Genomic DNA, 27,194 nt, shown 5'->3' on the forward strand with positions numbered 1-27,194 from the left:
TAAACTGAAGTTACGTAATCATTCCATTTCATATTCTCAAAAGTTTTTATACCCATTTCCAAGAACTGCTACTTGGTGGTAAAATATATGCAGTTACTTTTCGCATCTGAATCTGAGATAACGAGGAGAACCGAATGCACACCTATAAATCAAGTTGCTTCGTTTATAACGGGTTAACAAGGTTAAGATAGCGGTTTCTTATATTCGGCGCTTGGAAGCATTTTTCCGTCCTGAAATACTATTTTACATGTTCTGTTTTGTTCTATCCCTAATCATATGAAGAAAATGCTGCAAATAGGTTCGTTGCTAATAACATATCCTGTTGTTCTGCAATGTCTTTACATTCACAACGCGCAGTTAATCAAAAACGGTCGCAAATCGTGAATTCTCCAGTTATCGTACTATAATACGTATTTTTTACTAAATTACTCATACTTTTATTTCGCTACATATAACTATTACAGCGAATTCTTCCTGTAACTCTAGCCATGTCAGATATTTACCACAAAGTAGACATTCGACCATCTCTATTACAGTCATTGCAACAAACTCTAGTGAACTTGTCGCCAGGCATGCAGCTTGTTCGACAATTTTATTCTTGGATCTCGTTCACTTTTGTAATGCTGCGAAGCATAGGTATGCTGGTGTGAGGCGCACCATCAGCTTAGTAGCAACAGAAGTACAACAATAATGTTTATAGAATGAAATTTTCACTTTGTAGTGGAGTGTGCGGAGATATAAAAATTCCTGGCAGATTAAAACTGTGTGCCGGACAGCAACGCGAACTCTGGACCTTCTACCGACTTTGTTGTTGTTGTTGTTGTTGTTTTTGGTCGTAAGTCGTAGCGGACGTCAGGTGACATCCGTTTAAGTTCTTTGTTGATCCGTCCTCTCCGTTTTTTTTATTGCAGAGAGCAGCCAGCACTCTGACCGAACACGCTGAGCTACCGTGCCGGTGACCCGACTGAGCTACCAAAGCACGACACAGGACACCTCCTCGCCACGGTAGCTCAGCGTGTTCTGTCAGAAGCTTAACTACCTTCTGCAATAAAAAAAAACTGAGAGGACGGATCAACGAACAACCTTAACGGATGTTATCAGGCGTCCGCCCCGAACAAATTCGACGAACCATATAGAACAAAATGAGATTAAAATGTCGTTAGCGTTCGAGCTTCGTAAGACGAACGTGTACGTGGAGAAGTATCGACTCCCGGCCGGCACGGTAGCTCAGCGTGTTCGTAAGAGGGCTGGCTGCCCTCTGTAATGAAAAAAACTGTGTAAAGGAATGAACGATCAACTTGAATGGACCAAGCGCCACGAACAATACCAAACACAATGAAGAGAATTAAAAAAAAGACCAAAGGTCAGTAGAGCACTTGCCGGCGAACGGCGAAGGTCCCGAGTTCGAGTTGCGGTCCGGCACAGAGTTTAAATTTGCCAGGAAGTTTCAATAATGTTTTTATTTAGGTTGTCTTTAATCCACAGGTTAACAACAAAGTTGATAGATTTCAGCTGCTTATCAGTCATTATCAGCTTGGAACTGAGTAGATCTGTACGTCGTTCACAAACCACTGAGTTTTGTGTATTACGAACATTACTCTCAGACACCTTTCTCTTCAAAGCTGAATGGTTCATATGACGTCTATTTAGCAGTTGAAACCGATCAACCCTGCTATTAATTTCTTCGATGAAGACAGTTTAAATAATAACATTTGTGAATATCATGAAAGGTAACATAACGAGACTGGAAACTGATCTAATCAGATTTTTCTTAAGCATTTTCTGTCCTAGAAAGATGAACTGTTTGCTAAGGCAAAAATTCCATGAAAAAGTATGTTAACAAAACACTGAGTCACTAAAACATATCATCAGGACGGTTTTATAGAAGAAGAAAAAGAAAAAGAAGAACAAACTGCTGGTGAACGTAATGTTGCTGACGAAGTGAGCTTAGTAGTTTCAGAGTAAATAAATCAAATGAAAATTACTGCTATCGGATTATAAAATGAATTTTTAGTACGTGATATCTGCCTGACGTTTGATTTGTTGCTCAAACCAAGTTGCGAGTATATCTGAGATGAACGTGGTGATGCAACTTCTTTTTTTTTACCAAAATAGGATATGTAGGTTATGTGCGAGCACCCAATTATAGTTTGAATCATGAGCTGATGTGAACGGGAATAATTCCGAAAAATCATTGTGACTTTCATGTTTCCCTCTGAATCACTTCCTCAGTCAAGTTGTCTCTACATCGTCCACAACAGACTTTCTTTTTTATTATGAACATTTTTTCAACCTTGAGGAAAATTGATCCATTCAGTGTAATCAAAATGGCTAGAAACACATTACTTTTAATGAAGCATATTCTTTTTAAACAAACTTGGGTATTTATCGTTAACAGCCGCACATCCCAATCAGTTCTTCAAACCTTTTCTCCATGTCTCTTCATTTGTCACCTTGGTTTGGTATGCCCCCAGTGACGCAGTCATTGCACTATGTAGCACTATTGTTTTGTAACATTTATTGCGTTTTCCACTTTGTGTTGGAGCGCGACATTCTAGGGAGTATAACCCATTTCCTTAATACGATAGCTGCTCAGTTACAACGATCTAATAGATTACGCCATCCACGTATAACTGAGTGTCTGTTCCTACGCAAAATTTCTGAAGCATCCCGTATCAGGAGATGGTGTAATAACCGTGTATTTGTCTGATTGTATCTCGAGGAGGCCATCGTGTTATTAGAACATTATGCAGCTACAAATTTTTTTAAAAAAGTTATCGTGTGTATACAACTCTTTACCCCTATCTATACAGTAATCTAAAATAACGGTATTTGCTGTCAGTTACTATGATGTGTTGTTACGATGTTATCAGCTACTATAATGTGCTTTGAAAATCTTTAGATGTATTTACAGGGTGTACACAAAGTCCGGGAACACTTTCAATTATTTATTGCACAAGAACTAAATATTGCACATATGTCATACATTTTGCATTTTGAAGAGTAATTCAGAAAGGTTTTTCTTTTTTTTTTTGTACAAACATTCGATGTGCGAACCATGAATGACCCGGCAGACGTCAATGCGGTAATAGAATTCTTGCCATATTCGTCCTTGCATGGCATCGTCGACTGTGTCAGTCGTTTCCCGTATTCTCTCCCTGAGCTCTGCTACATCACGTGGTACAGGCGCTACTTACACCGGATCTTTAATGTGTCCCCAAAGAAAAAAAGTCACACGGAGTGAGATTTGGTGATGCGGGAGACCACTTCGAACTCCAACACACACACAAAGCTCGCTCCACACCTGAACTCGCCATGTTTGCGACTAGCGCTGACTATCGGCAAATTACCAAATTATGCTGTGGCGGTGTGCATGGAATAAAACTTCCAGGGTTTCTCTTCAAAATGGCGTATGTGTGATATATGTTGAAAGGGTACAGTACCGCTGTACATTGAAAATAGGTACAACATACTTCATTATTTTTGTCAGAACAACACATTTTTTTGTAAAATAACTCAATTTCAATTAATACCAGTGTGGGAAAGAATGACAATTTATTTACTTAATTGATCACATGTGCACTCCCACAAAATAAATCCCTACATCCAGTTTGGTGAGATCTGTGAAATGAATGAATGTATGGTCGTCTGCTAACCGCAGATAGTGAATGTGAATATATGATCATCTTTGAGACGATCCTTTGGCCACCTTTGGTGGGACCAAAGAGATGATATTTTACCTGAGCTTTGAGCGCCTGAATTGTGGCTGACCAATACGGTAGCAAGGTGCTCCCCCACTTCAGCAGAGGTGCGAGAGGACCTGAAGAACGGCCATGTTTCAGCACTCTGCCGCTGGATCTTGTGCTGTTAAGACCTGTCTTAGGTGTGCTCCGTAAAGACAAAATAGTGGAGACATGGTATGCATGTGGAATATTTAAGAGTAGTTAGAAATAATAATTTCTCTATTTCAGGAACTTTTGTGGGGAGAATTAAATGTCAGGCAGGTAATATTAATGGGATCGTAGTAATCTTCGGAAGTGACCAACGGTCACAATGAAACCACGTGTAGCAATAAGCTGAAATACTTCCGTGTGCTTAAGTTAAGTTGAATTACTAGCGTGTGTACAATAAGTTGAAATACTTCCGTGTGCTTAAGTTAAGCTGAATTACTAGCGTGTGTACTATAAGTTGAAATATTTGAGAAATGGCGTGTGCAGGACTTGAAATTAGAGATGAGTACTTCCACGTGGTGAGTACTGTGTGAGTCTCAATCTGTGTATGAGACAAAGGATAAAGAGAAGTACTCGTCCATGATATCAGTTGAGGACTCACGTGTGTGATGAATATGTTCTTAATATTACTTTGCGTGATATGATTCCGTGTGAAGCTTGATTCAAACTCTGAGAGAGAAGCAAGGTGAGTCAGCCGTCTATTCAGCAACGCCACTTGGCTTGCGTTGCACAGGAAGACGTGCATATATCTCCAGAGTTCATAGTAGGAAAGTAGAATTGCAAAGTGGGGCAGTGTCGTATGAAACTGGGATAAATACTAATTGAAGTGGGAAAGCTGAAAGTGATAATGTTGTGACTATTCCCTGTGTTGTATTCCATGTTGTAGTGTCGTGTATGTCATGTAATTTGGGTATGTGTGGTTTGTATGGGAGAGTAGCTAGGTAGTTTCAGAGGTAGTGGGTTATGCTTGTTCCTTCTGTACAGCTCGGTCTGGAGGAAAGTTTCGTGATGATGATCGTGAGAGTCGAAGTGTGAGATATAATAAAAGATCCACCATCCTATCCAGAAAGTGCACTGTAGCGTTAAATAATTACGAGACCATATGATAGAGAATCACCAATGTAAAGCCATGCCCACTGGGCGGAATTTCTCATGTGTTATTGTTGTAGGTTATAGAATTTGTGTGTTTAGGTTAGAGAATTTATCGGAATAAATAAGATAGTGAAAAGAAAAAGATTGGTGGACTTTTCCTTCGAATTGTATGTTGTCATGATGTCCCGAATTTATAAGGTGTGTGCCATTCATATTCAGTGCGATGGCCACGTGTTGATAAAAGCCGTTAAATAAAAGAAGGCCGGCCGCGGTGGTCTAGGGGTTCTAGGCGCTCAGTCCGGAACCGCGCGACCGCTACGGTCGCAGGTTCGAATCCTGCCTCGGGCATGGATGTGTGTGATGTCCTTAGGTTAGTTAGGTTTAAGTAGTTCTAAGTTCTAGGGGACTTATGACCACGGATGTTGAGTCCCATAGTGCTCAGAGCCATTTTTTTGAACCAAATAAAAGAAAAAAAGAAAATGTGGTATTGCCAGTGCGTAGAGAACAGTCAGATTTCTGTAAATTACTGATAGTCAGATGTGCGTTTCCGTTGCGTATTATTCATACAGGAGGTTAATTTGTGACTTAATTGTGAGTACGAGAGTTCATGTTACTCGATAAATAAGAATGAATCCACTCGCTTGGCAGACCACTCATCTTGCAGGCCTGACTGCTTGATGCCACAGTATGAGCAAGGCACGTGGGTGCCTCTCAATGTACAATGTTTGGTTCTTGTGCAATAAATAATTGAAAGTATTCCCGAACTTTATGTACACCCTGTATTTTTTCAACAGACGGTCCGCGTACGTAATAAGGTTCTGTTTACGTGGTACATACACCAAACGCCGGTACTAATATCAAAACACATCCTAGACATGACATTTATGGGATACTATCAGCAAAACTAAATAAAATTTTTAACAATCTTGAGTATTTATCAGCAATAGCCAAACATAGAGTGTTTTAAATTGTATAAATACTTCCAAAACCTTTCAGGTTACTTTTCGCAAGATAACAGATTCACTTTAATTTCATAATGTTAATACGTGAACACGAAAAATGAAGTAACGATTTTTAACATTAATTACACAAGGAGGCCACTGAAACTTACATAATTCGAAAGGTACTTCGCCATAGATGTTCAAAAAAAAAAAAAAATTCATGTGTGTGCGTAGCCGCTAAGAAAGTAAAAATAAAGAGATGCTTTCATATTCATAACTGTGCTAGCACCTTCTCTATCACGCATTAAAATTTCCCGTAGGTCAACATTGAAAACTGAAGTAACAACAACTTCTGCCCTACATACCGATCAGGTGCAGTAGTAGAAAAGACACACAAAGGCAAGAACGTTCCATGAAACCGCATCCCAGGGACGTTCATATTTACGTGGTTCATTTGCAATAACACAAGCAGCTACAATGCGCCAACTGCTAGGTCGATAATGTTGTCAGCCATGGAAATCAAATATCGTAGTAATGAAGTCTGAATAACGTTGCATATTTGCGTCTTTATTACGCTTACTTTTCTGTAAGTCGCCGACGATTGCTTGTTTACAAAACACTTGTAAATGTGGACGGCACTCTTGGTGCTTCGACATCTTCCGCGAAGGGGAAAAAGAACGATGTAAGGGGAGTAGGTAAAACTGCTCAATTTGTTCTTATAAATAGGCCTACATTGTTTTGTGGCGCGAGGTTAAATTTTTCTTTAATGAAAAGTTCTACTTCTTCAAGTTACCAAAAAGTTGAAGGACATTCCTAATTATTAAATTCTTCGTTCTGAATAACTACGAATTCCGATTTCTCTTATTATACGGAAACCATATTTGTTTTAAGCTACGCCTAGAGTGAGAACGCTAACGGGTCGAAGTGAAAGAAGCAAAGGTAAAAAGGCAAAATTACTGCGAGGAAAAAATTAATAGGTAGGAATGTGGACATCCCTAGTGATAATTCAAATGTTTTATTTAAAGTTACATTTAAAAGTGAGCTGAAGGAAATCTACATAATTTTGACAAAACTGCGATTCGATGTATCTACGTTGCAGATTTTGCAATGCAAACATTTCGCATCATAGTTTGCTGTACATGTTACAACGGTATTCACATTTTGATGTCGTTAGGGAAAAGTTAATTTTCTGGCGTTAACACAAAATTTGTTTTTCAACGCACTTTATCAAGGACGCACTCCAAATAATCCAAGGTTTCAAGAAAAATGAAAGAATTATTTCAGTAACATATGTAGCTACAATCAGCATTTGCTATGGTCATTTCTGATGCCAAAGTTTCAGACATAGTTTTACGTGAAGTGTATCAGTCACATTTCTTACCATAGTTCAAGTCCAATGACTTCTACTTCTGTGTATGGTCATTTACCATGTTATGTAGAATTATATTTTTTTGACATCGACATCTCTGTTCGTTATAGACTGAATGAACATTCTAATCAGTCTTGTAATAATTAATGTCAACAGTGTAATGCATGAGTTTTGCTATTGAATTAGAATGCGCTAATCGTTTTGTGCGTTCTTTCAAAGCGATGAAAGATTACTCTCCAAGAGTCGAAATTGAAAATAGAGAAACTTGTGTGGTTATACGGTTAATAAAAATTTGTGTCTCTGGCGTTACAATGACGCAAGTCAAACTTACGTGGCCTGTATTTTTACCACAGTTGATAGTGAACCACTATTCGAAAAAAATACGATGATTTTATAAGAAACTCTGGTACAATCGAAAACATCTCGATTTTAGATTCGTCACAGCATCCATTAGCATAGTCATTATTATTTTCTAATGGAGATACTGGGCGGCACATTAATTTGTTACACAATGCACCAAATACGTCCACTACGAGACAGCCAAGAAATGAGGTTACTATGTCGCAATATGCATGCTGTCGCTTTGCAATTAGAGTTTAGTGTTCAGGTAAGAATTAAAAACCTGCATACGATTAAATTCCAATTAATTATTTAAAAAGTTTGACTATCGTTACTTTATAAACACAATTGGTGGAACTTAGACCACAGGCTATGCTAGTTGATATTATTATGCTACTGCGTTTGATGAAGCATTAAAGAGATATACGCTCAGTCGCTGGAGTGGTGACGGCAACCAAAGAATTTCTAGTGACAGCTGCAATACCTGAAACGAAAGAAAACCTGAGTGGTTGAAAGGTATTGAGCGATGAAAGCTAGTACACGTCACTTGTACAACAGTAATTTAATCGATACGTAACAGTCTTAGGTTTCCTGCTTGTTAACAAACCGCCATTCTGCGGCTGTACGCCAAAGCTCTCAAAATTTGTCGGCGAAATATCTGTGTCCCATATATAATATATACTGTTATTTTTTAGCAAAGTATTATATGGTATAATTAATTTGTGCCAAACACTATCTTTGAGCCGGACCAAAGAGTAGAAATATCTCTGGCATGAGCATTGTGTTCTGTACATGTTGTCAACATTAAGCTGGAATTGCCACGTGTCCAATTCACATCGGCCGTCGCGTAACGTCAAAACATTCCACAGTGTATTTCATATGGCGGCATTCACGCAGGTCGTCAACAGACCGCCACGTCGCGACACGTCAAGGTTTCTCTGGAAGAAAGTTTTGACGGTATCGTCGTCTGCTAACATCGTTAACATGTTTTCACCACACTCACACGCGTTGTCTAGTAGAATTTTTGCTTTTGTGGTTTCGTAATTTATATTTTATTATTATCACTTTCTTTCGTGCCAAACTGCACATGTTCCATGGCGGCTTGGATATTTTCTCCATTGAGTACTGTTAGACAAACGATGTCACATACCTGAGAGCGAAAACTGACGCAGGTTATGCAATAACAGAACAGAGAGAGAGTGCTCACAATATACGTAAATAAGTACGTAAAAGTCGACGAAGCAATTTCCGTTACATAACGTTTTAAGTGGAAAGGTCAGCTTTAACGTAAGAGTAAAATACAGTTACCTATGGCGTTATTAGTTAGGTAAGAAAGAAAACATAATGGATAATGTAAAACATGCTCCGTTTATTCCTTTATAGCTAACGTTTGATGTGTTTGTAAGTATGTATTATCTCTGGCAAATAAATGTCGATGTTTTGAAATGTTGCTTCGCTTCTGAGTACTTTATCAAACAAAATTCATGAAGAACATACGTTATGTAGCTTGCTTTGGTCATTAACGAACGTTGTTGTTGTTGTTGTTGTAATTGTTGTTGTCAGATCCCCAATGCCAAAAGTATACTGTAACTCGTTCTATGACGGATGGTGACTCATAACCTCACATTTGCCGTTCGGTACTCAGCTAAACGAATTGACGTAACGTGACTTGACGAGACGGACAGTTTAAATTCATACTGAAGTGACGAGATGCTCGTTCATTTTGTTCTTCAAAGCCGAGAGTCCAGTTTATTACAGGCATCAAATGCAAATTAGTATGGTGTCTGCAAAACACCCATACCAAATCCATAGCACCCGAGAAGGGAATCAGTCTGTATCAGTGATATAATGACATTCAAAATTTATAGGTCACATTTATGACACACTAAGCCATCACGAGATCACGTGATGACAGTGGCAATGTATGTTGCCAATACAAAGTTTATTCCGCTCATCTGAAAGCTCAATCCAGACATATTTCTACTCTATGAACCGGACCGACAGTCGAATCTAGGTCTCCGCCTTTCGCGGACTGTAGGCTGCCAATTACATTATCCGAGCACACTTTGTGGCATCTATAAAATTTAAACTAGCCTCCATGTTCTCTATATCCGTTCTACACTCCACGGTGGCCCTCCGACGATGTCGTGATGCCAAAACCACTGGAAAAAACGGGATACATCGGAGAGTTATATTTATGCTGCCTTACTTTTAAATTTTTATGTCTTCTTTCACCGTAATAGAACTATAATGACACGGATAACGTAGGTACTTATGTTTCACGTGTCGTCTGCTTCGAAGTCCTTATGGGTAGGGAATTGGAACCATTGTCAAGAACGGAAAATGAACTGATTCTTTTTAAAGGAAAAATGTCGATATTCGACTTAATATTTCTGAGAGAACCACGAAAGCTAATGGACGGGTGAGCATTAGAATCCTTTTCTCGTAATTTATTTCGCTTTCCTTTTTGTCCTTACGACATTATTCGTTAAGGTGATCGCTAAGAAAGAGAAGAAACAGCTGGCTCATTATACTTCACACTTATGTTTAAAATGGCGAACGTAGAGAACAGGAGAAGGTAACGTGCGCCTCGCAGCAAGGTCACCGCGATCGTTTCACACTCAGCAGACGGCTACTGACTGACAGGGCGACGGAGTCTGGAGATGAGAACAATGGAATCCAGGAAGAGCAGTCTCCAGGGTCGCGGAAGCCGGTGTGCGAACCAGCAGGCGGTAAGCAGCAGTAGGGAGCTCCTCTCCTTCACTGTGGACAGACTCCCTCGTGCATTCGGCATTTATTACGCCTCAGTAAGTCTGAAGGGCGCAACACTCCATAACGTCCAACCTATACGTGGTATTATCTAGAATCGAACGCCGTGCGGCGATGTCGAAGCTGAATTACTGCCTTTACAGTTCCCTAAGAAGGGCAGCTACTTTAAAATAAAAATGGTCGAAAGTTAAACATGCTGCTAATTGCAAGGTTATTACAGATGAACTAACTTTTGTTTGTACAGTACAAACTGACGCCACAGTGGGATGGTTCTTTTTTGCATGGAACTACAATTTCTTAATGAGGTGGTGTTACTGTCCTGTTACAGAAACTATTACGAACGGCGTCTCTCGTAGAAGATTGCTTGGTCGGAGATGACTAGATTTTAACAAAATTATGAGCAATATTTTCATTAATCATCAGAATATTGCACCATAGAGTGGTATCGAAACATCTCGATTTTCTTCCTCAAAGCTTTTATCACTGGTTCCGATCATTACATTGAAACATTTCAGACAGATACGCATACTAAATGAAGAAGTAGAAATATACTTCGCAGAAACAGAAATTAGAATTCTACCAAGTTTACATACCAAATGAAGGGCTTATACCACACCAGATTATCAAAAGAATTGAAATACCTATCAACGATTGCTATAAAGAGAATGGTCAGGTGTGAAGTAGACAACAAAATGACAGAACATTAAATGAATCAATATGAGATATACACTACTGGCCATTAAAATTGCTACACCACGACGATGACGTGCTACAGACGCGAAATTTAACCGACAGGAAGAAGAAAAAATGGTTCAAATGGCTCTGAGCACTATGGGACTTAACATCTGTGGTCATCAGTCCCCTAGAACTTAGAACTACTTAAACCTAACTAACCTAAGGACATCACACACATCCATGCCCGAGGCAGGATTCGAACCTGCGACCGTAGCGGTCCCGCGGTTCCAGACTAAAGCGCCTAGAACCGCACGGCCACAACGGCCGGCTACAGGAAGAAGATACTGTGATATGCCTATGATTAGCTTTTCAGAGCATTCACACAAGATTGGCGCCGGTGGCGACACTTACAACGTGCTGACATGACGAAAGTTTCCAATCGATTTGTCATATACAAACAACAGTTTACCGGCGTTGCCTGGTGAAACGTTGTTGCGATGCCTCGTGTAAGGAGGAGAAATGCGTACCATGACGTTTCCGACTTTGATAAAGGTCGGATTGTAGCCTATCGCGATTGCGGTTTATCGTATCGCGACATTGCTGCTCGCGTTGGTCGAGATCCAATGACTGTTAGCAGAATTTGGAATCGGTGGGTTCAGGACGGTAATACTGAACGCCGTGCTGGATCTCAACCGTCTCGTCTTACTAGCAGTCGAGATGACAGGCATCTTATCCGCATGGCTGTAACGGATCGTGCAGCCACGTTTCGATCCCTGAGTCAACAGATGGGGACGTTTGCAAGACAACAACCATCTACACGAACAGTTCGACGATGTTTGCAGCAGCATTGACTATCAGCTCGGAGACCATGGCTGCGGTTACTCTTGACGCTGCATCACAGACAGGAGCGCCTGAGATGGTGTACTCAACGACGAACCTGGCTGCACGAATGGCAAAACGTCATTTTTTCTGATGAATCCAGGTTCTGTTTCCAGCATCATGATGGTCGCATCCAAGTTTGCCGACATCGCGGTGAGCGCACATTGGAAGCGTGCATTCGTCATCGCCATACTGGCGTATCACCCGGCGTGATGGTATGGGGCGCCATTGGTTACACGTCTCGGTCACCTTTTGTTCGCACTAACGGCACTTTGAACAGTGGACGTTACATTTCAGATGTGTTACGACCCGTGACCCTACCCTTCATTCGATCCCTGCGAACCCCTACATTTCAGCAGGAAAATGCACGACCGCATGTTGCAGGTCCTGTACGGGCCTTTCTGGATACAGAAAATGTTCAACTGCTGCCCTGGCCAGCATATTCTCCAAATCTCTCACCAATGGAAAACGTCTGGTCAATGGTGGCCGAGCAACTGGCTCGTCACAATACGCCAGTCACTACTCTTGATGAACTGTGGTATCGTGTTGAAGCTGCATGGTCACCTGTACCTGTACACGACATCCAAGCTCTGTTTGACTCAATGTCAAGGCGTATCAAGGCCGTTATTACGTCCAGAGGTGGTTGTTCTGGGTACTGATTTATCAGTCTCTATGCACCCAAATTGCGTGAAAATGTAATCGCATGTCAGTTCTAGTATAATACACTCCTGGAAATGGAAAAAAGAACACATTGACACCGGTGTGTCAGACCCACCATACTTGCTCCGGACACTGCAAGAGGGCTGTACAAGCAATGATCACACGCACGGCACAGCGGACACACCAGGAACCGCGGTGTTGGCCGTCGAATGGCGCTAGCTGCGCAGCATTTGTGCACCGCCGTCAGTGTCAGCCAGTTTGCCGTGGCATACGGAGCTCCATCGCAGTCTTTAACACTGGTAGCATGCCGCGACAGCGTGGACGTGAACCGTATGTGCAGTTGACGGACTTTGAGCGAGGGCGTATAGTGGGCATGCGGGAGGCCGGGTGGACGTACCGCCGAATTGCTCAACACGTGGGGCGTGAGGTCTCCACAGTACATCGATGTTGTCGCCAGTGGTCGGCGGAAGGTGCACGTGCCCGTCGACCTGGGACCGGACCGCAGCGACGCACGGATGCACGCCAAGACCGTAGGATCCTACGCAGTGCCGTAGGGGACCGCACCGCCACTTCTCAGCAAATTAGTGACACTGTTGCTCCTGGGGTATCGGCGAGGACCATTCGCAACCGTCTCCATGAAGCTGGGCTACGGTCCCGCACACCGTTAGGCCGTCTTCCGCTCACGCCCCAACATCGTGCAGCCCGCCTCCAGTGGTGTCGCGACAGGCGTGAATGGAGGGACGAATGGAGACGTGTCGTCTTCAGCGATGAGAGTCGCTTCTGCCTTGGTGCCAATGATGGTCGTATGCGTGTTTGGCGCCGTGCAGGTGAGCGCCACAATCAGGACTGCATACGACCGAGGCACACAGGGCCAACACCCGGCATCATGGTGTGGGGAGCGATCTCCTACACTGGCCGTACAACACTGGTGATCGTCGAGGGGACACTGAATAGTGCACGGTACATCCAAACCGTCATCGAACCCATCGTTCTACCATTCCTAGACCGGCAAGGGAACTTGCTGTTCCAACAGGACAATGCACGTCCGCATGTATCCCGTGCCACTCAACGTGCTCTAGAAGGTGTAAGTCAACTACCCTGGCCAGCAAGATCTCCGGATCTGTCCCCCATTGAGCATGTTTGGGACTGGATGAAGCGTCGTCTCACGCGGTCTGCACGTCCAGCACGAACGCTGGTCCAACTGAGGCGCCAGGTGGAAATGGCATGGCAAGCCGTTCCACAGGACTACATCCAGCATCTCTACGATCGTCTCCATGGGAGAATAGCAGCCTGCATTGCTGCGAAAGGTGGATATACACTGTACTAGTGCCGACATTGTGCCTGCTCTGTTGCCTGTGTCTATGTGCCTGTGGTTCTGTCAGTGTGATCATGTGATGTATCTGACCCCAGGAATGTGTCAGTAAAGTTTCCCCTTCCTGGGACAATGAATTCACGGTGTTCTTATTTCAATTTCCAGGAGTGTATATATGTCGAATGAATACCCGTTTATCATCTGCATTTCTCCTTGGTGTAGCAATTTTAATGGCCAGTAGTGTAAATGCTGAATAAAATAAATGAAAAAATAAAGACCCAAATGTTTGCCGGAATGATTTGTCTAAAAGCAAGAAATAAATTACTTTAGAGAAACATTTGGCGTAGCTTTCAATGATACTGAAAATACTGTACAGCAAATGACGCTCTAATCTATATTATTTCTTACTTATGGACAGTTTTTAACTTTTTTTAGAATATTTAACATCTGACAGATGGCAGGTGGCAGTACTAGCATACTAGCAGTGGAAGGCATATAACGTGTGTCAGGGGACGTTGAAAAAACGTACGGAGTTTGTCGGAACGAGGTATATCAGACGTACAAAAGGGCCTGGTCATTGGCTTCCGGGTCAAGGATGGAAGCATTTCCGAAACGGCACAGTCTGTAAACTGAAACTTCCTGGCAGATTAAAACTGTGTGCTGGACCCAGACTCGAACTCGGGACCTATGCCTTTCGCGGGCAAGTTCGCAGGAGAGCTTCTCTAAAGTTTGGAAGGTAGAAGACGCGGTAGTGGCAGAAGTGAAGCTGTGAGGACGGGGCGTGAGTCGTGCTTGGGTAGCTCAGTTGGTAGAGCACTTGCCCGCGAAAGGCAAAGGTCCCGAGTTCGATTCTCGGTCCAGCATACAGTTTTAATCTGCCAGGAAGTTTCATATCAGCGCACATTCCGCTGCACAGTAGAAATCTCATCCAGTCTGTAAACTGCTGGTGCATCGCCACGATTAAAGTAGTGTGCGTGACATAATGGCGCCGTCCAAAACCGGCGTCAAGGCAGCCATGGTGCACCACACCCCATAGATGACAGGGGTGAACGACGACTGCGGAGATGTGTGCGGGCGAATAGAAGTACAGCCGCTGAGCAGCTGACTTCCGAGATCAACCGAGGAGCTGCCAACAGTGTCTCCTCAACGACCGGTCACTGAAAGTTGCTGCGTATGGGCCTCCACAGCAGGCGCCTGTTTCTTGCACTCTGCTGACTGCTATTAATCAGCAAGGAAGGCTGGAATCTGCAAGCAAGTGCCTCAGCTGGACGTCCACTGAGTGGCGACAGGTGGCCTTTTTCAGATGAATGTGTTCTTCTCCGTCGGACAGACGGTCGTTGGCGCACCCGGCGCGAAACTCCTGACAGCAAAACCTGGCAACAGTCGTTGGAAGGGTCTATGCGAAATCCTTTAGTGGCATTGACTGGGTGATATATTGATTCTGGAAGCTACAATGGATCACCACAAATATGCATCTATCCTTGGGGCTCATGTTCAACCCTATATGCAGCTCGTTTTCCCTCGGCACGATGGCCAGCGCAACCAATGCAACGTGCTCGCAGTGCACCTATGTGGTTCGAATAGCGTCGGGATCAGTTTATTGTAGTCCCCTGGCCACCAAACTCTACGGACTGAAGCCCAACAGTCTATGGCACCACTTTCGTTCGTGCCATGGAGCCTCAACCGAGAAACCTAGCGGAGCAGCCTTGGTGCTGCAGTCGACACGGCTCCACATCCCTGTCGATACACTCCTGCACGTCCCACAGCGGTCCGCGCTCCAAATGCTGATTGTATTCTGGTTGCGTAGGATAGAGCTGATCAGGTTATGGTTGTGGAAAGAGGCCATAATGAGTTACTGTTACTTGCACAAACACACAAACTTTTTATTTTCCTAAGAACTACTTCCTTGCACATTGCCTTAAAAGAATCAATTTATAACAATATGGCTGAAGGCCTAGTTAAGAACACTTGCGATACCTCCTGGGCTGGAGACCCAAAACCACACCAAAAACAAGACCGGCCGAAGGCCTGAACACTAGTTATTAAAATTGCTTTAAATAATACACCTGTCTGAAGGCCTTTAAAAGAAAAATAAATACTTGGCGGAAGGCCACATACTGGACATTGAACAACTCAGGACTTAGGGCCTGAATAACAAGAATTTCAGATCAAATTAAAAAAAAAATAGTTTTAAACAAATCAATTTTCAGATTTTAATTTAAAACGGCTGAAGGCCTTATTTTAAAATTAAAACCAAGTAAATTAATAGACGGCTGAAGGCCTTGTACAGTACTTCAGACTAAAAAGAAAATCACAAACCAACAGAACAGAGGTGCTCAGAAGTGTTCCAAGGGTCGGCCTGAGGAGGTAGCTCTAACGCAAGGTGAGGTGAGAAAGGGAGCCAAAAGTAAGGTTAAACAATTGGAAGGGAACCCGACCCAGGGACAGCTGAAGTACCGACCAATAACCTAAGCAATTCTGTGGGGCCGACCAATGGCGCGGCAACGGAAAGTATCAGCCGAGGATGAAGATACTAGCAGCACTATGTCTTCAAAACTGGCGTCTAAAAACAGCCAACGCACAAAACCACTCTAAGAAACAAAAAATATGAACAAACAACTAGAACGCTGTCTAACTACATGCTGTGCCGGACAGCATCGGCACGGCGAGGAGAAACATACTGCCGGAAAACTAGGCTAACGACCAGGGTAAGTGACTGCGAAATTTCGCTGACTCAAACAGACCATATGTAGCTGCTAGGGGGTAAGGCGCAGGAAGCAACAACCCGCAATGAACGAAGAGATGTCACAGCAGTTGAGGTTTCATAACAGGTTAACTGATCACTCAACTTTAGTGTCCAGGTTTGGTGGGCTATGAAGTTCGTAGCTCTCGCAGCTAGCGCCTCACAATCAAACCGCGCGTTCACGCCGTCAGCGATCCTGTCCTGACCTCACGGTGCACAGACCGACTGCCACACACGCAGAGAGCGTTACAGTAACTGGTCAGTCAAAACCACAAGCTACACACGGTTCTGCAGAAACACTTCCACAAACAACTCGAATGTTACTAAAACCAGTCACTGAGGAACAACAAGGACGAATTACAAGTCGACGCACACAGAGAACCCAGAAGCGGTCGGCAACCAAATACACATCGTCCGATGAGACGACCGACCGAACGACTAACCAACCAAGGTCGTCCCCACTCAAGTCACGTGTGTCGGCAACGATGGGGGGAGTCATGGCCGTCGGGAACCCATTGCTGCTCCGTCCCGACTCAACTCCCGACGCACGACGATCCGGAAATACTAGCGGTCGCTCCAAAGATAATACGACAGTGCTCTTATCGATAACCGCTGCTGCTGCCACTCACGAGCAGACAAGCCAGCAAATCGAATAAGAGACGAGGGGGCAGTACCGTAAACACAAGGTGACAAGAAATAAACGGCATGAACACTAGCCGCACACAGCTCACTGATTATTCAGGCTTTTGACGAGTGGTCACGTTGACGTGACTGGACAGTGTATAACACAATCCTGGAAATTGAAATAAGAACACCGTGAATTCATTGTCCCAGGAAGGGGAAACTTTATTGACACATTCCTGGGGTCAGATACATCACATGATCACACTGACAGAACCACAGGCACATAGACACAGGCAACAGAGCATGCACAATGTCGGCACTAGTACAGTGTATATCCACCTTTCGCAGCAATGCAGGCTGCTATTCTCCCATGGAGACGATCGTAGAGATGCTGGATGTAGTCCTGTGGAACGGCTTGCCATGCCATTTCCACCTGGCGCCTCAGTTGGACCAGCGTTCGTGCTGGACGTGCAGACCGCGTGAGACGACGCTTCATCCAGTCCCAAACATGCTCAATGGGGGACAGATCCGGAGATCTTGCTGGCCAGGGTAGTTGACTTACACCTTCTAGAGCACGTTGGGTGGCACGGGATACATGCGGACGTGCATTGTCCTGTTGGAACAGCAAGTTCCCTTGCCGGTCTAGGAATGGTAGAACGATGGGTTCGATGACGGTTTGGATATACCGTGCACTATTCAGTGTCCCCTCGACGTTCACCAGTGGTGTACGGCCAGTGTAGGAGATCGCTCCCCACACCATGATGCCGGGTGTTGGCCCTGTGTGCCTCGGTCGTATGCAGTCCTGATTGTGGCGCTCACCTGCACGGCGCCAAACACGCATACGACCATCATTGGCACCAAGGCAGAAGCGACTCTCATCGCTGAAGACGACACGTCTCCATTCGTCCCTCCATTCACGCCTGTCGCGACACCACTGGAGGCGGGCTGCACGATGTTGGGGCGTGAGCGGAAGACGGCCTAATGGTGTGCGGGACCGTAGCCCAGCTTCATGGAGACGGTTGCGAATGGTCCTCGCCGATACCCCAGGAGCAACAGTGTCCCTAATTTGCTGGGAAGTGGCGGTGCGGTCCCCTACGGCACTGCGTAGGATCCTACGGTCTTGGCGTGCATCCGTGCGTCGCTGCGGTCCGGTCCCAGGTCGACGGGCACGTGCACCTTACGCCGACCACTGGCGACAACATCGATGTACTGTGGAGACCTCACGCCCCACGTGTTGAGCAATTCGGCGGTACGTCCACCCGGCCTCCCGCATGCCCACTATACGCCCTCGCTCAAAGTCCGTCAACTGCACATACGGTTCACGTCCACGCTGTCGCGGCATGCTACCAGTGTTAAAGACTGCGATGGAGCTCCGTATGCCACGGCAAACTGGCTGACACTGACGGCGGCGGTGCACAAATGCTGCGCAGCTAGCGCCATTCGACGGCCAACACCGCGGTTCCTGGTGTGTCCGCTGTGCCGTGCGTGTGATCATTGCTTGTACAGCCCTCTCGCAGTGTCCGGAGCAAGTATGGTGGGTCTGACACACCGGTGTCAATGTGTTCTTTTTTCCATTTCCAGGAGTGTAGATTAAAAATCGATCGGTATTCAATTTATGTCGTAATTTGATATTTTAATTTCTCAACATGGAATAATGAATTCCAGAATTTCTACACCAGTGTAATGTGTACTAATAATTCTTTCGTGGAACATGTAACTGTATAATCGTTGTTGTTCGAGTAAACTTTATATACAAGCACAGCGGCTCAGTGGAGTTCTGTTCGCTCACAGTTAGGGAGCGACAAATCGTGAACAGGGGCGGCGTGCTGCGAGTGCGCGCCTTGCGACGCACTCTGCAGGAGCGGGACTCCCACTGTCTTCGCAACAGCCGGCCATTACGCTGTGGCGCGGCGGCGGGCTGGCAGTTCGCATGGGCGTTACGGCGTCGGCGGCGGTGCGTGAGACGCCCGGTTTCTCCGCCGCGGCAGATGCAAGCGGGCCGCCGCGTTACGCAACGCCCGCTGCTCCAAGGCTACGCAGGCGGGCAGAGAGCAGCGCACGGGTGGCTTCTTTATCGCATTCCAAGCAAGGAACTCGCCACCATCCCACATACAAAACAAAAAAGGTGTACGTATCAAATTCCCTTACTTATCACGATTTGTTGTCGGCAGGTGCCACAACAATCACTCACGTTTTAGCTCTTTTTTTTTTAATTAGGTGGGCTTGCTAGATTGTAGGACATTTAATTATCATGTTCCTAATACCGCTAGAACTCAGAAATGGTGACTGTACTATGGCAGTGAGACATATTTTAAAATAAGGCCAATTTTTTTATGTGGGGGTAGGGGGTGGGTCCAAGTCCAATCAGAAATTTATCGATATGCTGTACTGAATTCAAAAGTGCCTCTGACAACTTGACTGATTTATCATTGGAAATGTATTCGAGTTTCTTTCATGTTAGCTATCACAAAAGGCTAGTAAATTTATTTTTAGATTGGATAATAAGATAACACAAAAAATGTATTTCTAAACTAAATATGCTAAACAAATACTTTGCATAAGAGCGCTGATGGATGTTTTCTACTCCCGGTTACCAGGAACGGTTGTGGCTACCCAAACATTTAGGAACAAGATAACTGTCCTAGAAAGTGATGATGAAGACCCACAGAGTAGAGTTCTCGGGTCAGAGTTTCTTCGGAATGCCATAGAAATCGGCTCAATTCCTATTGAACATTTCCCGTAACCTATGTATGAATAAAACGCAACGTGCTGACTCACTGGCTCATCGTAGCCCGTTGAAAATCGTCATGAAAGAAACTTGAAATTTGGAGATGACGTTGATCCTACACTAAGAGAAGAGTTTTCGAAATTCCATCCCGAAGCAGTGAAACAGGTGATAATTTTTTTTTTCAAAAGGTGTCGCTTTTAAGGCAATTTTGTACATAGACCGCCGGCCGCTATGACCGAGCGGTTCTAGGCGCTTCAGTCCGGAACCACGCGGCTGCTGGCCTGGACCCTTTCCAATGATTGCTGCAGGATGTTTGCTTCCTGTTCGATGGAGCATAAAACGTGATTAATCTCTCATTGGTCACCCAGTTGCGGTATTCTTGCCAATTCCAGCCTTCGCGCCGATGGATAGCAGTCATCTTGGGTACGTTAACCAGGAGCCTTCAGCAACGTTCGCTTAACCTTCGCTGACGCTGTTGGTAGCCCCTTGGTTGATCTGGGAGGTCAGTTGTTCAACAGGTGCACTTCTATTTGCCGCTGCACGTCTCCGCAGCCGTCGTTCATCCCTGTTATCTATGGCCCGTGGCCCACCACAGTTGCCTCGGCAGCGAATTTCGATAGCGCCATGTTGCCACGCGCCATAAATATTGTCCATGGCTGCACGCAAACAGTTTCAGAAATGCTTTCACCTTTCCTGCCTCGGGAATGGATGTGTGTGACGTCCTTAGGTTCGTTAGGTTTAACTAGTTCTAAGTCTAGGGGACTGATGACCTCAGATGCTTAGAGCCATTTTGTACATAGACCTACGAAAATTGGTATTTGGCATCTCGGTCAAAAATAAAGAAATACGTGTTTCAGCATTTCTTGAAATATTGAAATATAACCCATATGGGGGTAAAATGGCTGGATAAAGTCGTTTTTGAAAATAAGTCGTTACTAAAGAACTCTGAAGTATTTTTAAAATTACGTGTATAAAAATTTGTATTTGACTTCTTGATTAGGGGGATAAAAAGAGAGAGGGGTAGCAAAGAAAATAAACGTGCTGCTTGTTTTTGGAAATTGTGTTGGAATAGGGCACGAAAATTTTTAACAAAATATTTTGTTATATTAAAAAAAGTTTAGAACTTCATCTACGGAAACTAGAATTTCACTCCTCAGTTAGATGCAAAGAAATATTTCTTATGGATGAAAATTTCTATCGAATTATCGCCACAACAACGCAAAAGGTGATTAGTAAAAGCCTTTTACACCAGCAACCATAATTGCTTTCTGGTCAGGAGTAGTCTACAAAAGACCATGCTTCTATGGCTTTAATTAACGTGGAAATTATAAAAGTGATTGCAATTTGTTAACAACATAAAGAAATCCATTAAAGAAAAACAAGAAATATCTGCGCAAGTCACACGGTCTACGAAAGCAGTGAGCGCTACGCTAGTACCTTATAACACGCACCTTCAAACACTGTTTCAGATTTCAAGATTGCTCATTCGCTTTCTGCCGAATACTTGTTAGGCGTGCGCCAAACATTACTTAATACTCATGATGACCAAACGTCAGTTACATAAAATAATTATCATTGCTTCTTCTGATTTATTGCTTTCATGTTTTGAGTAACAAGGAAAAGAATGTGGATCAGACTGCGTATAGTTTCAGGGGTGAATCAAAATATTATATTGACACGACATGTAAAAAATCCTCTGATCCACTAGTTCTTCTGTTCTGAGTATATGCTACCTGCGCACTCAACATCCAAACCTAGCCATGGTTTAGTTACCACCCCTGTCGGTTAAGACGTTAAATGATCCCTGTTCGAAGAAATTTCAATTATCAAAATGAGTTGCTTTTAGCGAGTAATTCTTTAAGTGCCATTTTCGGGTCGATCTATATATCAGAGTACCAATACCACAGGGAAAGATGGAAATGTACAATTACTTTCATACATTGCCCAGTCACATTAATATGACCACCTTTGAAAAGCCTAAGTAACCATATTTCGCAGCCCGGACCGCTACCAGATGTGCAGATGTGCAGGAAGGAAGTCAGCGAGTATCTGGAAGGTACCGACTCCACTGCCATGCCCAGCTGCACTAGGTTTCTCAGCTGAGGATCGATATTGGAACAGCCCGGTCGATGTGTGCCCACAAATTCTACACCGAGTTCATATCTGAGGAGTCTGGTGGCCAGGAGAGTATGGTAAATTCATTCCGGTGCTCTTTGAACCACGCACGTACCCTGCAAACTGTGTGACGGGTGGGCTAGTGGCGCTGGTAGATCCCGAGGAAAAGCGAACTGCATGTATAGGTGAACTCGGTTCCAAGGATAGATACAAGCTTGTGTTGACCCAGTGTGTCCTCCAGAATGGCAGGATCACCAGGGAATGCCACGTAAACATTCCATAGACCGTAATACTCATTCCTGTGGCCTGGACCCTTTCCAATGATTGCTGCAGGATGTTTGCTTCCTGTTCGATGGAGCATAAAACGTGATTAATCTCTCATTGGTCACCCAGTTGCGGTATTAACTTGCCAATTCCAGCCTTCGCGCCGATGGATAGCAGTCATCTTGGGTACGTTAACCAGGAGCCTTCAGCAACGTTCGCTTAACCTTCGCTGACGCTGTTGGTAGCCCCTTGGTTGATCTGGGAGGTCAGTTGTTGAACAGGTGCACTTCTATTCGCCGCTGCACGTCTCCGCAGCCGTCGTTCATCCCTGTTATCTATGGCCCGTGGCCCACCACAGTTGCCTCGGCAGCGAATTTCGATAGCGCCATGTTGCCACGCGCCATAAATATTGTCCATGGCGGCACGCAAACAGTTTCAGAAATGCTTTCACCTTTGGCCGAAAAGCCAGTGATAATGCTCTTTGAACGTCAGATAAATCGCTCAGTTTCCGCATTACGAAAGCAATTGCATTGTTTTCCGCATCCGCCAGCACGATATTTGTACCTTCCACTGCTGGTATTGTCACCTCCCGTCTGTGTGTTGTTATTGCACGTTGACATCTGACGTAGGTGATGGTGACATTAATGTGACTGGACCGTGTATAAATGCAAATTAAAACGAAAATGCGCAGAAAATTACAAAAAGTACATAGGAATAATAATAACTGGGGAGGATAGGTGTGCACTTGCACAAGATGTTTATGGTAAACTGTTCCACACTAAATCAGTCGAAAGCGCCGCACAATCGATTACAGAAATAAAATCGAAATGTAATTAAATAATAAATAATAATTAAATATCTTCTGTGCTGTTGTCAATAGTTACTTACATCACATAACGTACATTAGTAGGACTAACATTTGGAAGTGGGGCTTCTGCTGTCAAGCGTGGCAGTTTACCTCCCTCACAGAGCCCAACGTATGTTTTACAGTGACTTGTTTCCCGTGTCTGAACTCATGTGCGATGCACCATCTGATAGAAAGCACATTTAATGAGTGGGACTAAATTTCCAGTCGTAGCAACAATATGTGGTTGCACCAAGCACCAGTGAATATTAGAAATATTGCACCTTACAGTTTGTTTTTATACACTGAGGTGACAAAAGTCATGGGGTAGCGATATGTACACATACAGATGGCGGTAGTATTGCGTACGCATGGAATATAAAAGCAGTACGTTGGCGGAGCTGCCAGTTACGCTCAGGTGATTCATGAGGAAAGGTTTCTGACGTGATTATGGCCACACGACGGGGATTAACAGACTCTGAACGTGGTTCAAAAAATGGTTCAAATGGCTCTGAGCACTATGGGAGTTAACATCTGTGGTCATCAGTCCCCTAGAACTTAGAACTACTTAAACCTAACTAACCTAAGGACATCACACACATCCATGCCCGAGGCAGGATTCGAACCTGCGACCGTAGCAGTCGCGCGGCTTCGGACTGAGCGCCTAGAACCGCGAGACCACAGCGGACGGCTTTGAACGTGGTAGTTTGAGCTAGACACATTGGACATTCACTATCGGAAATCTTTAGGGAAATCAATATTGCGAGATCCACAGTTAAGAGTGTGCTGAGAATACCACATTTCTGGATTATCCCTCACAGCGGACAATACGACCGAGAGAGAGCTGCCAGTGCTAACAGACAAACAAAACTGAGTGAAATAACCACACAAATCAATGTAGGACTTGTGACGAACATATCTGTTAGAAGAGTGTGGCAAAATTTGGCATTAAAAGAGCTGCAGCAGCAGACGACTGACCTCAGCTCGTACTATATCTATTGGACCAAAGACCACTGGGAAACTGTGGCCTGGTCAGATGAGTTCCGATTCCTGTTGGTAAGGCCGGTATTACACTTCAAATTTCTTTGTCAAATATCTTTGTCAAAAATCTTTGTCAAAAATATTTGATGGTGTCATAGGGAATTTTGTCAAATGTTGTCCAATATTTGATCAAATCTAGGGCCTCGCTGTAGATTTGATCAAAGAAGTCGATTGTCTTCACTGCAATGTGACATGTTACCACATGGAGCTCTAGCATCGCTGCAGCGTTCTGTTGTCTGTAGTGTTTATATAAACATTGCTGGTAAATACAATTGGTGTGTGCCAACAACTAGAAAATTAATAGAGATGTATGAAGCTGATGAGGCGATTTACAGCGTGAGGCACCCTGAATACAAAACTAGATTAAGAAGTTTGGAGACCTGACCTGACCTAACCTAACCTAACCTAATCTAACCTAACCTAACCCTTTCCTGTAACAAGGAATCAGAGTATTACAGTGAGCCTGTCTTCCGCAGATGTAGTAATTCTTAAATGAGTATTGTGCTTTGTGTTATGAGGATACACTTCACTGAGCACATACTGAAATGTATGCTCATCCATTCTTAAGAAATTGATGTACGACTTGACGTCCTCCGCTATAAGCTCACGTAACAAATTTTGTTGAATGCTTTTATCGCGTCGTCGTAAAACCCATCGCTTCACCCAGATACGTTTCCTTTTTGTCCCCCACTCATCTTCCGCATGTGCACACAGTGCAATTGTGGTACATGTCACTGCTGCAGTTAATAACAAGTTGTTGTTGTCAGCCATCTTGAACTTTGACGAAAAATATGATGACAGTGTAATACCCCTTCTAACGCTACTTCATAGATCTTTGTCAAATATATTTGATGGTATATTTGTTCACATCTTTGATCAAATCTTTGACAAAGGCCGGTATTACACTATCAAATTTCTTTGTCAAAGATGTGATCAAATATTCGTCAAATATATTTGACAAAGATCTTAGACGTGGAGCTAAAAGGGGGTATTACACTGTCAGCATATTTTTCGTCAAAGTTCAAGATGGCTGACAACAACTTGTTGTTAACCGCAGCAGTTACATGTACCACAATTGCACTGTGTGCTCATGTGGAAGAGAAGTGGGGGAAAAAAAGGAAACTTAGCTGGGTGGTTCAAATGGCTCTGAGTACTATTGGACTTAACATGTGAGGTCATCAGTCCCCTAGAACTGAGAACTACTTACACCTAACTAACCTAAGGATATCACACACATCCATGCCCGAGGCAGGTTGGAACCTGTGACTGTAGCAGTTGCACGGTTCCGGACTGAAGCACCTAGAACCACTCGGCCACTCCACGGCCGGCACGTACCTGGGTGAAGCCGTGGGTTTTACAACGATACGATAAAAGCATTCAACAAAACTTTTTACACGAGCTTATAGTGGAGGATGTCAAGTCATGTCAATTACTTAAGAATGGATGAGCATACATTTCTGTATGTGCTCAGTGAAGTGTATCCTCATATCACAAAGCACAATACTCACTCAAGAACTGCTATATCTGCAGAAGACAATCTCACGGTAACACTCCGATTCCTTGCTACAGGAGAGTGTTGGGTTAGGTTAGGTTAGATCAGGTCTCCAATATTCTTATCTATTTTTGTTGTAAAGCGCCTCATCAGCTTCATACTTGCCTATTAATTTTGTACTTGACGGTACACACCAATTGTATTTACCGGTAATGCTTATAAAAACACTACAGATGACAGAATGCTGCAGCGATGCTAGCGCTCCATATGGTAACACATCACATTGTAGTGAACAGAAGAGAAGCGACTTCTTTGATCAAATCTACAGCGTGGCCCTAGATTTGATCAAATATTTGACGATATTTGACAAAGTTCCCTATTACACCATAAAATTTCTTTGACAAAGATATTTGACAAAGATATTGGACAAAGATATTTGATAGTGTAATGCCGGCCTTAGGCCCGACGATAGGTTTCAGTGAGGCGCTCACCACGAAACCGTGGACCCACGTTGTCAACAAGGCTGTATCATTGTAGGAGATACAGAGGCCAGATGGTGTGACGGGACTTGCCCCAGTTCACTCCTGCTAGCGCCACGTCATCATAACGCACCTCTGCACCATAATCTATGGCTGAAATATAAAATTGAAATAATCTTTCCAATCTTTGTCAGTGTTTACTCAGTATATTAATGTTAACGTTATTACGTCTCAGAATGGTCTACATCAACATCTATATCTACGTGGTTACTCTGCAATTCACACTTAAGTGCCTGGCAGAGGGTTCATCGAACCATTTTCGTACTACTTCTCTATAATTCCACTCTCGAATGGCGCATGGGAAAAAGGAACACCTAAATCTTTCCGATCGAGCTCTGATTTCTATTATTTTATTAGGATGATCATTTCTCCCTACATAGGTGGGTGTCAAAAAAATATTTTCGCATTTGGAAGAGAAAGTTGGTGATTGAAATTTCGTAAATAGATCTCGCCGCAAAGAAAACCGCCTTTGTTTGTCGAAGTAGATACTCCGTGCGAATTGGTATGGGTGGAGGTTATACTTAACAGCCGATCTAAGTTAATAATTGGCTCCTTCTACCGACCCCCAGACTCCGATGATATAGTTGCTGAACAGTTCAGAGAAAATTTGAGTCTCGTAACAAATTAATACCCCACTCATACGGTTATAGTTGGTGGGGACTTCATCCTTCCCTCGATATGTTGGCAAAAATACTTGTCCAAATCGGTGGTAGGCAGAAAACATCTTCCGAGATTGTCCTAAATACTTTCTCCGAAAATTATTTCGAGCAGTTAGTCCACGAACCCACGCGAATTGTAAATGATTGCGAAAACACACTTGACCTCTCAGCCACAAACAATCCAGAGCTAATAGAGAGCATCATGACTGATACAGGGATTAGTGATCACAAGGTCATCGTAGCTAGGCTCAATACCGTTTCTTCCAAATCCACCAGAAACAAACGCAAAATAATTTTATTTAAAAAAGCAGATAAAGTGTCAATCGAAGCCTTCCTAAGAGACAATCTCCATTCCTTCCGAACTGACTATGTAAATGT

General features: G+C 43.8%; 1 protein-coding gene and 1 non-coding gene across 2 annotated transcripts in view; one reads left to right on the forward strand and one right to left on the reverse strand.

Annotated features, from left to right (window-relative positions):
• LOC126474874 (chymotrypsinogen 2-like) overlaps positions 1 to 27,194 on the reverse strand; it is a 439,039-nt gene that overhangs the window by 355,912 nt on the left and 55,933 nt on the right. The window lies entirely within an intron of this gene.
• Trnas-cga (transfer RNA serine (anticodon CGA)) lies at positions 14,557 to 14,631 on the forward strand. Its single transcript has one exon. It is a non-coding gene; the product is annotated as a tRNA-Ser (tRNA).

Source organism: Schistocerca serialis, chromosome 4 (assembly GCF_023864345.2).
Source record: "Schistocerca serialis cubense isolate TAMUIC-IGC-003099 chromosome 4, iqSchSeri2.2, whole genome shotgun sequence".
In the NCBI taxonomy this organism is placed as follows: domain Eukaryota; kingdom Metazoa; phylum Arthropoda; class Insecta; order Orthoptera; family Acrididae; genus Schistocerca; species Schistocerca serialis.